Consider the following 11331-nt stretch of genomic DNA (forward strand, 5'->3'; position numbering starts at 1 on the left):
GCGAGCCCGTCTACAAAGCGAGAATTGATCAAGCCCAATATCCTGCATGTTTTATCCTGCATGTTTGGTTTCGCGGTGGGGTTTTTTTTGTTGTTGTGTTTTATTTGTTTTGTTTTTGTTTGTTTTTTGTTTGTTTGGGTTTTAAGGTTTTGTTTCAGATTGGCTTTTTGTTTTGATTTGGTTTGGCTTTTCCCCAGACTATTTCAAGAAAACTTGCTGTTACTTCTTTTGTAAATTTTGGTTTTAATAACTATAGGTGAAGAAGTACAAAACTCCTTGAGGCTGTTTGTCACCATGATCAGATTAGGTCTAGCAGGAAGAGGAGGCCTTCTTTCTTCACACTGTATATTTACCGGTATCTTTTTAGTTGGGGTGAGCTTTTATAGCATGCTGCTTTCAAAACTGAAACAAAAATGCATAAGAATTGCTGAGGGAACATAAGTAAAATAGGGCAAAGGGGATGGGAGGCATGAAAGAGAATAAGCTTTTCTTTCACCACAGTTGTGCATCTCTCAAACACTAATATCAGAGTAACTTATATTTCAGACTGTGGCAGGAGCATTTTCATCAAGCTGATTTTTTTTTCCTCACAATCAGAAAGACTTTTTTCCTTTCTCTTCTTTCTTTTATGATGCTACACAAGCTGTGGTGCACCATTTTGAAGTCCTGTTAATCCAAGGAGATATCTTCAATGTCACAAAATAGAAGAAAATGCCCTTTTAAAAATACACAGTTGTTGAACTTAGTATATATTTTTGAATAGCATTAATCAAGATTAATGCAGCATCAAGGCACTTTGACCAAAAGAACTGTAAATAAAAATTTAACACCAACTAAGATGCAGCTGGATCACCTTTGCTAGGAGAAAGCCAGTGATGTGTCAGAAGTCAGGTCGGTCTAATAACAGCTTCTGCTAAAAACATAGCAGTTTGCACTGTCTTAGCCAATGGGCACTGCATGAGAACACAGTTATATGAATGACAAAATTTGGTTCAGAGCTGTACTTGAAAATCACAAGATGGATACCAACGTACCTGGAAAGCCAGATTAGAAATTTATAAAGAAAAAAGACAAAAATAAAAACCTCAATGTGCACCTATAGCTAAAAACCCCAATATGCACCTAGAGCTAACAGCTGAATTACTCTTACATCCCAAACTTTAATATTCTTGATGGAACTGTTTTACTTGAACTAGACCAAGGTCTAAATATGCAAAGTAGCGATGTTTATAAAGCTGAATTGAATCTGAATATTCACATTTACATGTACTGTTTATTCTAGGGGCTTTGTATTTTTTCCTGTTTATTCAGTTTTACTGGGAGGAGAGGGAAAGACAAAAGTAATGTACTGAATCTCTACAGTCAATTCTAAACAATAGAAAGCAGAAGAGAAACGACTGAGAGGCACTGCTTTAGCAAATCCCATGTCCTCCCATATTTTGGAAGCACAAAAGAACATATCTTATTTCCCCCTCCACTTCATTCTCACGCCTTCTTCATATTCAGCTCTCTTCTCTAGTGCCTTAGCTGAATTCATACCTTTTGGTATGTTTTTGTGGTGTGTGTGTTTGTTACAGGGACAAATCATGGGAAATAGAATTGTGGTTGAAGCAGCTCTACTTTCAGCTTCATGGTCACTTTATGGAGCAATCCCAACTTTTTAGTGTAATTCCTTGTAGTACATGTGGTTATACCACCCAAAATGCAACTGTCAAGAATGTGCACTTCCCTTATAATGGCATTTTAAAACTTTTGTTACTTCACATTCCTTTTTCAGAAAAACAAATAAACAAAAAAAAAACAAACTGAAAAAGCAAAAAGCAAAACCTAAACCAACCAACCAACCAAACAAAACCACAACCACAACAACAACAAAAAACAAAAGAAACAAAGAAAAACAAAAACAGACCAAAACCAACCTAATGAAAAAACCTTCACAGAAATCTAGAGATACATGGCTCATCTTGGGTTGAGGGCTAAATCCTCATTTACAAAGCATTTCTTAATTTTGGTATCTCTGCTCTTCTTTTTGCTAACCTTGAAATTTTATATACAATAAACTTCTGAAGTAAAGAAAAAGTAGAATTTCCTAAATATGTTCTTGTTCTTCAGAAGAAGAATACTGAGATTTACAATTAAGTAATTTGACATAATATTTAATTGAAAAGACACTTTGCAAATCACTGCTTTCTCAAAGGCAAGGAGTAAAATCTCAGCATTATTTGTCAACTGTCTGTAAAAATATAGTTTAATGAAAATTTCCTGTAGATATCCTTCTGGTTTGGGGCTAGACATGAACATTTCAGGTGTTTTCCAACTCTTTAGACTGTTACTCCAGGTGTGCAGGCTTAGGAAGAACAAATACTAATAGATTCCTCACAAATGCTACCAGGGTAGCCAGCAGGGTACCATGCTGCTTGTCTGAATATGGCGATCTGAATTGAGCGTGATGGAACAAACTGAATTTGAAAGCAGATAAAATTAGGAAATCAAAGGAGAAATTTGCTGAGAAATCAACTGAATTGAGACATTTCTTTGCTATTAGAGACATACATAATGAAAGAATATATATTGATGGTATTACAGAAACAGTTACCAAACACTTCCCTTTTTTTAAGTAAGGCATCTTGTTAAACATAAATAGAGGAAAGGTAGATAGCTGATAGGTTTCCTTTTACAAAGCTCTTACCCAGAGACGTGTTCATATCTTTTATGTACTAGTTAGACATTATATAGTGATCTGGCAATGAAAACCTTATAGAATTTAAAGAGAACAGGGGCATTAGAGGGAGGAGGAAATGAAGGGAAAAAATCTAGTTCCCAGGACTTCTTCATAAAAAGAGAAGATATTGCTGCTTGACCAGATGCTCTCCACACTCACACTGCAGTCAGCAATCTGGGTGTTGTGCACGTTCCATAAGAGATGAAAGGAGAAATTCTGCTGTTTCAAAGTGTACAGTGTTCTGGAGATAGACTTACTGACACTGTTGAATACCTATCCACAAGTAAAAAAACAAAACCAAAACAAAACAAAACAACCCCAAAACAAAACCAACAACAACAACCAAAAAACCACACAAGCAACCTTAATAAAAAATCATATTCTACCTTAAAATGTCAGTGAGGTGTTGAAGTGAAAAGATTTTAGATTACTGGAAGAAGAATACAGGTAAGACTGTGGAGTGAATAGAGAACTGACCTTTATGCATATTTGATTTTGTATAAATATGTTATGTTTTAGGTCATTCTAAAAATTAGCAGGTCATGAACACACCTCATGTTAAGATATATTTACATACAATCAAAGTCAGAGAACAAAAAGTGTAAAAAATATGTGATTAATTAAACACAAGTTGATTATTTTCTCTATTCAATCTCACAGCTTGATGATGTCGCACTACGACACAAAATAATTCACAGATGCATGTTATGTAAAAAGGGAATAAAAAGACCCAAAAGAGAGGATTTTATTTTCTGACTCCACTAAATATAGAATAGCAAAAGTGACAGTGGATTGGAGGGTGAAATTGCCACCTATCCAACCACACTGGTCAAACCAACAGTCAATCAATTCTCTCCACCCACAAAGAAGAACGCAAAACAATCATTATTTACATGAACAGTGTGAGAAGATTCAGTAGAAATATGTAAACATCAGAAGACATGGAAAACTTTAAAAATAACTTTAAAACTCTCAAAAGAACAAGGCGACATGATGACACTAAGTTACAGTAGAAGAGTATCTCATATTTATAAAATCTCACCTATGTGTTATAGGGGGAAAAAAGCAGTAAATACTGCTTTTAATGCCTGTAAATCTAGATATTTTGTTCCCAAGTGGCCTTCAGAATAAGACAAAAAATGCTCTTAAAAACTTTGCAGGATGTAAGTTGAGCAAGAAAAATACCAAGTTGTAAAATTGTCTATCACAGACTGCTGTTAGAGCTAAAAGCATATGCTGTGAGTTGTGTTAAGAAGTTTCCTCCTACAAAAAGCATGAAGTGTTCTGGGACAATCTGTGTGCAAAAAATGATAGATAGTTTGAAGTCCTTTTTATTAATTACACAAGTTCAAATCACATATCTCAACCATTTCTAGGTGAGAATGGTATCTTTAACATCCTATATATTGCCCTAGCTGATGAATTATTGATTGCAAATTGTCAATATTTGTTCTACCTTCTCTCTTTTCAGCTCTATTTTTTTGTTTTGTTTTATCTTGGATGTCAGACTATGCATCTTAGTCCAGCATTGGGCAGCATTGAATACCCAAAACCTTTTTGGTCTCATGGGAGTTAAGGTCCATCCATCTGTTGATTACAATGGGCAGGTCTCAGGTCCATCTGAATGCCTACTGCTATGCATCTCAACCCTCTGGCTGCAAATGCCTAAGAAAGTTATAGGTTACAATCTTTAAATAACCAACATATAATTTTTACAAGTAACTGAGATACACCGCTAATACCGGGATACCCACTCATATTATTTGCCATCAGTTCCCACTCTGCTTTAATTTACTTCCCTATTGCATTTCTTCAACTAGAATTTTAATCTCTAGGGAGACAGTAGTAGTCATACTTTCCATTTTATAAGCCATTCATCATTTTGAGCACCTCTACTAATTAATTAAATAATATTGATGTTCATCATGGATACACTGATAGAGAACAAGTAATACATAATTTCTGATTAGCAAACCCATTTTAAAATGGCTCATATATTAATTTTAAATTTTCTTCTTTTTCTTCCACAATGTAGGTCCATATCTTTAAGAAGACTTCAGAAATAGTATTGCTCTCTTGGATATGCAGGGCATAATTTCAACAAAATATAATAATTTGTATATTCAGAAGCTTTATGCACTTCTTAGTGTATATTGCACAATATGTGCCCAACCAGCCTGTTAGGTTTTTGGTCTATTTTCTTTACAATGGCATGCAAAAAGAGTTGTGGAAGACCATGCACAGAATTATAAAGGAGCAAAATCAGAGTACAAAAACTGTTGCTTCCTATAGAAAATTAAGTTTCCTGCATTTATTAGGATTAGTGTAGACACTTTAAAATGTAAGACAGGGTAAATGTTTCTTAATTGCTTGTCTCACAAGGAGATTTTGTTTGGTAGATGGTTTGTTGTTTTTCAAACATGTCTTCGGTGGGCACTTCTACCAATTCCCAAAGCAGAACAGGAATAAAAAAATCTAATCATAGCTAACAATACTTGCCTGAAAATTCAAATTATTTCATAACAGTGCAATATCTCTTGATGATAGAAGATTGGCACAATACAGCAGTACCACTGTGAGCAATCTGATTCTAAATCCATCAAGTATAATTGGAATCTCTGTCCTTTTAGAAGCTATTACTTAGGGTCTCTAGCTGGAGCATAGTTTTGGGCATGAATTTGATCTCTGGATGTGGAAATAGCAGAAAAATATCCTAAGATTTTCTATAGACTGAAAGGAAGAATTTCACAGTAAAATTATAGAATAAATACTTTATTTCAAAATACGCATACATAGAAAGAGAACAGAAACACGTATGATGTATTTGCTAATGCATGCTTAATATCACCTGCTGCCTAATGCTTCTTTTGTTTTTTCTGTTTTTAAAAATTCTATCTCCCTGAGGGTTAGTTAGAAGTTCAGTGTGACTTTTTAAACAGCTCTTAGATAAAGCTGGTTACAAATTTCAACAGTTATCATTGCACAAAGCCTATCTCTGCAATTCACAAGAGTGTTGTTTATCTTGGCTCTGGCTCTGAGTCAGAAACTCAAATCTTAGGAGAATCTTGAAAGTCAAATCATAGCATATAAACAAACATTCTGCTTATTCTGTGTAAAGTAGTTTCTCAGAAGGATAAATGTCACAAATGATGCTGGAAAGATATGTACAACTCCTTGTTATACATATGGGTATGACGAGAAAACAAGGAGACTCAATCAAATCCCTTTCTTGCTGCTGAAGTCATTGACAATATATTCCTGATAACCTGGAAGCATTTGAGTCTGAAGCAATGAGTGGCTCTTTGACATTAGGTTTATCAGACTAGTACAAAACAGAGTTTTAAAGTGCAGAAAGAGGAGCTTCTGTACTCACTACTTCAACTTACTGATCTGATATCCCTTCAACAAACTACTTGATCATGTAGATAGATTTTTATAGGCACCTGGAGTAACAACATCAACCCTGGAATTTTTATGTTGTTTACTAGACAAAAAGGACCATGGTCTATTTACTATTGAACATCATATTTAAAGTAATTTGAAAATGTGGGCATTTGAGGTTCACCTCAAAATTTAGGATGAGAGGACAAGGCCACAAGTGATGCTAGGGGAAATTTAAATTTGATATTAGGAAAAATTTCTTCACCAAAAGGATTCTTAAGTACTGGAACAGGCTGTTGAGGGAAGCAGTTGAGTCACCATGGAAGCATTTAAAAAATGTGTAGATGTAGCACTTAGGGACATGGTTCAGCAGTGAGCTTTGCAGTATTAAGTTTATGTTTGGAGTCAATGATCTTAAGGGTTTTTTCCAACCTAAATGATTCTATCATTCTATGATATCTGAACAGAAGTAATTGTGGAGAACATCTACAAGAAACACTACTAGATCTCAGTTAAACAAAATAATCTTTCATGGGGAGTTACTTTTGGGAAGGTAGTCTATGAGACTCTTATAACTTGTGGAATCTATTTCACCTTGTACTCCCACTGGTTTGCTTGTCCTTTCATAGCATTGATAAGAACTAATGGAGCTAGAATTTTGAAAAGTTGGCAGGAGGGGAAAGAGAATGAAGAGAATGAAGTCCTGCATATCATACCTCACTTGGCAGTAAATCTTGACACATAACTCTTCACTAGGAGATTAAAGGAATGAATACGCCTCTCTCCCTACTATCTAGAAAATGTAAATTACATAAGGCATTATTATTATATGTTGGTATACAAAGTGTAACGTGTTCAAGAACTTGTTATGTATGGGATGCTGAGTTTGAAACCAGAATTCAATTCTGAAGGAAAACTTCTGAAGTCTGACTTAGAAAACTTCTAAATTATGGATGAAAATTGACAGAATCTGATGTAACTTCTTGCAATGCACAGCAATTCCTCACCTCAAAAACCAAGAAAAATTTCCCACAGTTGCAGAAAGATGTCTATCCCTGTCCTTATTGGCTTCTATATCTTAGTCTATACTTAAGACTATTTCTGCACTAAAAATCATCATTGAATTCAGCCAGATTGGTCAGAAGTATGATAATTGCAGCAGTTTTACTGATATATATATATGTGTGTGTGTGTGTGTGTGTGTGTGTGTGTGTACACATATGTATAAATATATATACTTTTAAATACTCATATATAGTTTTATAATTACATGGAAAGGGCTGTACTGACAAAGATAATAGTCCTATTTCTCCAGCTGTGTTCCCTCCTAAGTGCATTTTTACAGTGTACAGCTGTTTCAGCCTGCTAGAAAAGTGATTTCAAGCAGATACTTCCAAAGCTTTCTGTCCTCATCTATAATCAAATTTCCTAGCAAGAATTTTTATTATTCCAGACAGAAGCTAAAGGCTGTCTCATTTCATGTTCCCATTTAAAATGTTACTTTTCATTTTAACCAGCTTAATTAATTTCCTTAAATTGCTTCTAGTTCATAAATGACTCTCAAAGGAAAGTACAGCATGAAAATTTTCTTCTATGGGCCACATATACAGTTGCAGCATTTTATAATTAAAACAAATGTTAATTGTTTATTGACAGGCAAGGTATCTCAAATTATGAGAACAGTAAGTTCACGAAAAAGCTTACTGCAGTCTTGCTGTTAATAACATGCCAACATAGCTTAAGACTTCCACTAACACTACCAGTTTAATTCAGCATATATTCTCCTATATATCTTCATTGCTCCTCCTAATTCTTAGCATTGCACAAAATCATCTCATCTGAATGAGGTGAATGACTTTAATTTTTCTTCTTTACAACTGTCAGATTTTTAAATCTGCTTAAGGACTGAAATGCCTTATAATAATCTACAACAATAATCTACAAATTTGCTTAGATAGAAGTTAAAAGTCACTTTGGAGAGAGACCAGGTTCTAAGGTTTTCTAAGTTGGGTTCTTAGGTTTTCTAAGCTAGGTTACCTCTCTATAAATCTAAGGACTTGAGCCAAAAAATATTTATTATTATTGGAATAGCATATTATTATATATAATACAATAATGATGATCTATAATAGAATAATCCATACTGGTAAATGCTTGCAAGTATAGACACATATATTAAACTTTCCATCAGAAAATGTGGGTCATACAGCAAGTCCCACATCCGCATATTTGACCAAAAGAAGGAACTCAATGGAACGCTATTAAAAACTATTTTTTCCATTATTCTCTGTTAGAGGTAAGCAAAAAGTAAAAGTGTGCTTCAACAAAATGGAGGAATTTTGCTTTAATAATCTAACCAGAAGTCCAAAATCATCTTTGACTGAAAAAGATGAATAATGGTCATTAGATTTTTTCCAGACAACTGAACAGACTAGCAGCTCAGAAATCTGGAAATTATTAAACATTTAAATATCACTCAGCTCCCTTCTTGGGATGTTAAAAATATTAAAAACAATAGAGAATCATTTGTACTAAGTCATCTGTTGTCCTATGTTGTGGGATCTACATGATGTGGCAATAACATATGAAACAGTAACATAACATTCTTAGAAGAAATCTACATTTGGAAAGAATTTGTTAAACTGTGAATTTTGCACTTTCAAAAGCAATAGCACCATGATTTTCAACCATGCATTAAAAATATGCCAGTAGTAGTAAGATGAAGGCAATATTTTATGTCTTCTGGAGGCATTAATATTTCCATATGGTGCAATACCTTTCACTCAGTTATGATATACTATAATACTGATTGCTATGGTAATTGTGCCTTCCTTAATTTATTGTATTACAGCCCTCTAAATAATATACTACTTTAAATAGCAAAGATTAGATAGTATAAATACCGTTTATACTCTGCAATAGTTCAGTACAGAATAAAGAGGCTTATAGTACTCCAAACAAATAGGAGCTGGATTAAGCTTTCAGTATAATTTAATTCCATTGTTATAAAAGACCAAAAACAAGCTGAAGCATTAGAAATCAAACAATCCTTGTATTATTTGCAATGGAAAATTCTGTTGACAGTGAATGAAATGTAGCTAAAGCTGCTGAGTGCAGCAGTTACACTCCGTCAGGGTGCACACAAGGAGCACTTAAATTTCCTTATTCTACAAAACTGTTGGAGTAATAGGGAGCCACCTCCCGAAACACGGGCCACTTGCATGGCTGGTCAGATGCTTAGCTGTGTGGGTGGAGGGATTTCTCTGGAGCTTAACACAGACAAATGGCTTGGGCATTGCTGGAGTAGGGTTGTGCATGTGCTCAGAAGCAAAACAAGCAGCCTAAATGACAGAAAACAATTTACGGAGACAGCTGTATGGAAACTGGGTACAGTGAGTGGAAGGACAGGTTCTTTCAAAATTGTATTTTCTGCTTCTTTTCAGGAGTGTATGCAAAAACCCCAAAAGAAAAAAAGATTGAATTCCATGGGCCTCATAAATAAGAATCATCAGCCAGCCAAAAAAACACTAGCCCACAAATCCAATTAACCTTCTACTAAATAATCAGCTACTCAAGAGTGACTAACTTTCATGTCTTGAAAATTGTATGCTATTTTTCCTAAAACCTATTAACTCCTCCTTTTATGACATCATCCCCCTCCCTGCCGCAATGCATCAGTACTTAAAACATTTGTTTAATGGGGGATCAGGCTTTGCTAAATTGGTGCTAAGCTGTGGCTTTCCCTTTTCTCTTAGTCAAAGAAAGTGGATAGTTCTGAGCCCATGCCCATGTTTCTAAACACAGAATGATATTTAGAAAGACTTCTGATCAAATTGACACAGGTCTGTAATTCATACAAATTATTTATTTTAGACTGGGTATCAGTAGAAGAATTTGGCATAAATAGAGATGAGTAGACAATTTTATGATCACATTATATAAATTTAAACAAATTTCACCCTGAGTTGGCCCACTATGGTCCAATTTTAAACACTCTCTCTGCTGCTTAAGCCTATAAATAGCTGACAAAATATTGAATCTTTAATATTAAGGCCACTTGTTTCATATATTTTGGATTTGATGATGTCTATTGGACTTTTGACATGACTGCATGTGACATTTCTGGAGAGAATAACAATATTTTGTTAAGAAAAAAAACACATTAACTTCTAACTCAATGTGCAGATGAAATTGGTTAGTAACCTCCATTACCTACATTATGTTTGAAACTATTACACAATAAAAAAAAAAAAAGCTGTGAAAAGTCAGCATTTGCTGTTTAGACCAGCTTATTTGTAATCAATGTAATTAAGATGAAACTGTAAGAGTTTCTTGTCCATGGATTCTTTAAAGTAGCATAAATCAAATGGCATCTGCAGAACTACCTTCTTCATGCTTTATTGTTGCTCCTACCATAAGCTCCAGAGCTCTTGCCCACAAACATCAATAGAAAAAGCCAATTGACTCTACAGACAGAATTTATGCACCACTTTGTTTTCATACTTGCACCAAGATTTGGACCCGTGGGCCTTTCATTTACAAATTGCATAATCTTAAATACAAGATTATTTTAATGTTGCAGTGCACTGGGAGGGATGTGCTGGGTGGCTGCGGCAGGGGTACGACCGTCCCCCTGCGAGCTCTGCAATTCCCAGTTATCGGCACGTCCGGCACAGGGACAGACAGCGATGACACGAGTCTTGGGGTGGAACAAGATGGATTTATTCCTGGGCTCCCAGACGAGACTGGGGTGGAGGAGGGGTGGGGGAGGGGTGGGGGGGTGGAACAGAAGGTTTTTTACAGCAACTCAGGAGGAGGGTGAGGATATGGTAAGGGAGGAGTATAAGGTGGGGCAAATAGCTTATGAGTCTATCAGGGAAAACAGGGGAGGGGAATAATACAAAGTAATGAGGGCACCAAGACAGACACAGAACTCTCTGGAGAAAAGGGTAGGGATAGGGAGGATTGGCAGCTTGGAAGGGAGGAGAACAGGGGGCAAACATGGAATCACAGCAAAACACGCAACATTTTAACAAGAGTCTGTCATGACTTCCATGTAAACAAGAGAGAGATTTAAAGGGATGGCAATTTGCTCAACCTAATCTTATCATCTCAGGTACATGATATTGTAATAGTGGCATCATAATTATTCCACAGTGAGTTCTGACATTGAACCAGGCAGCCTGGTTTTGTTGGGTGCATGTGTAAACATAAGAAAAGAGACAATC

This window comes from Taeniopygia guttata, chromosome 2, assembly GCF_048771995.1.
Source record: "Taeniopygia guttata chromosome 2, bTaeGut7.mat, whole genome shotgun sequence".
Taxonomy (NCBI): Eukaryota; Metazoa; Chordata; class Aves; order Passeriformes; family Estrildidae; genus Taeniopygia; species Taeniopygia guttata.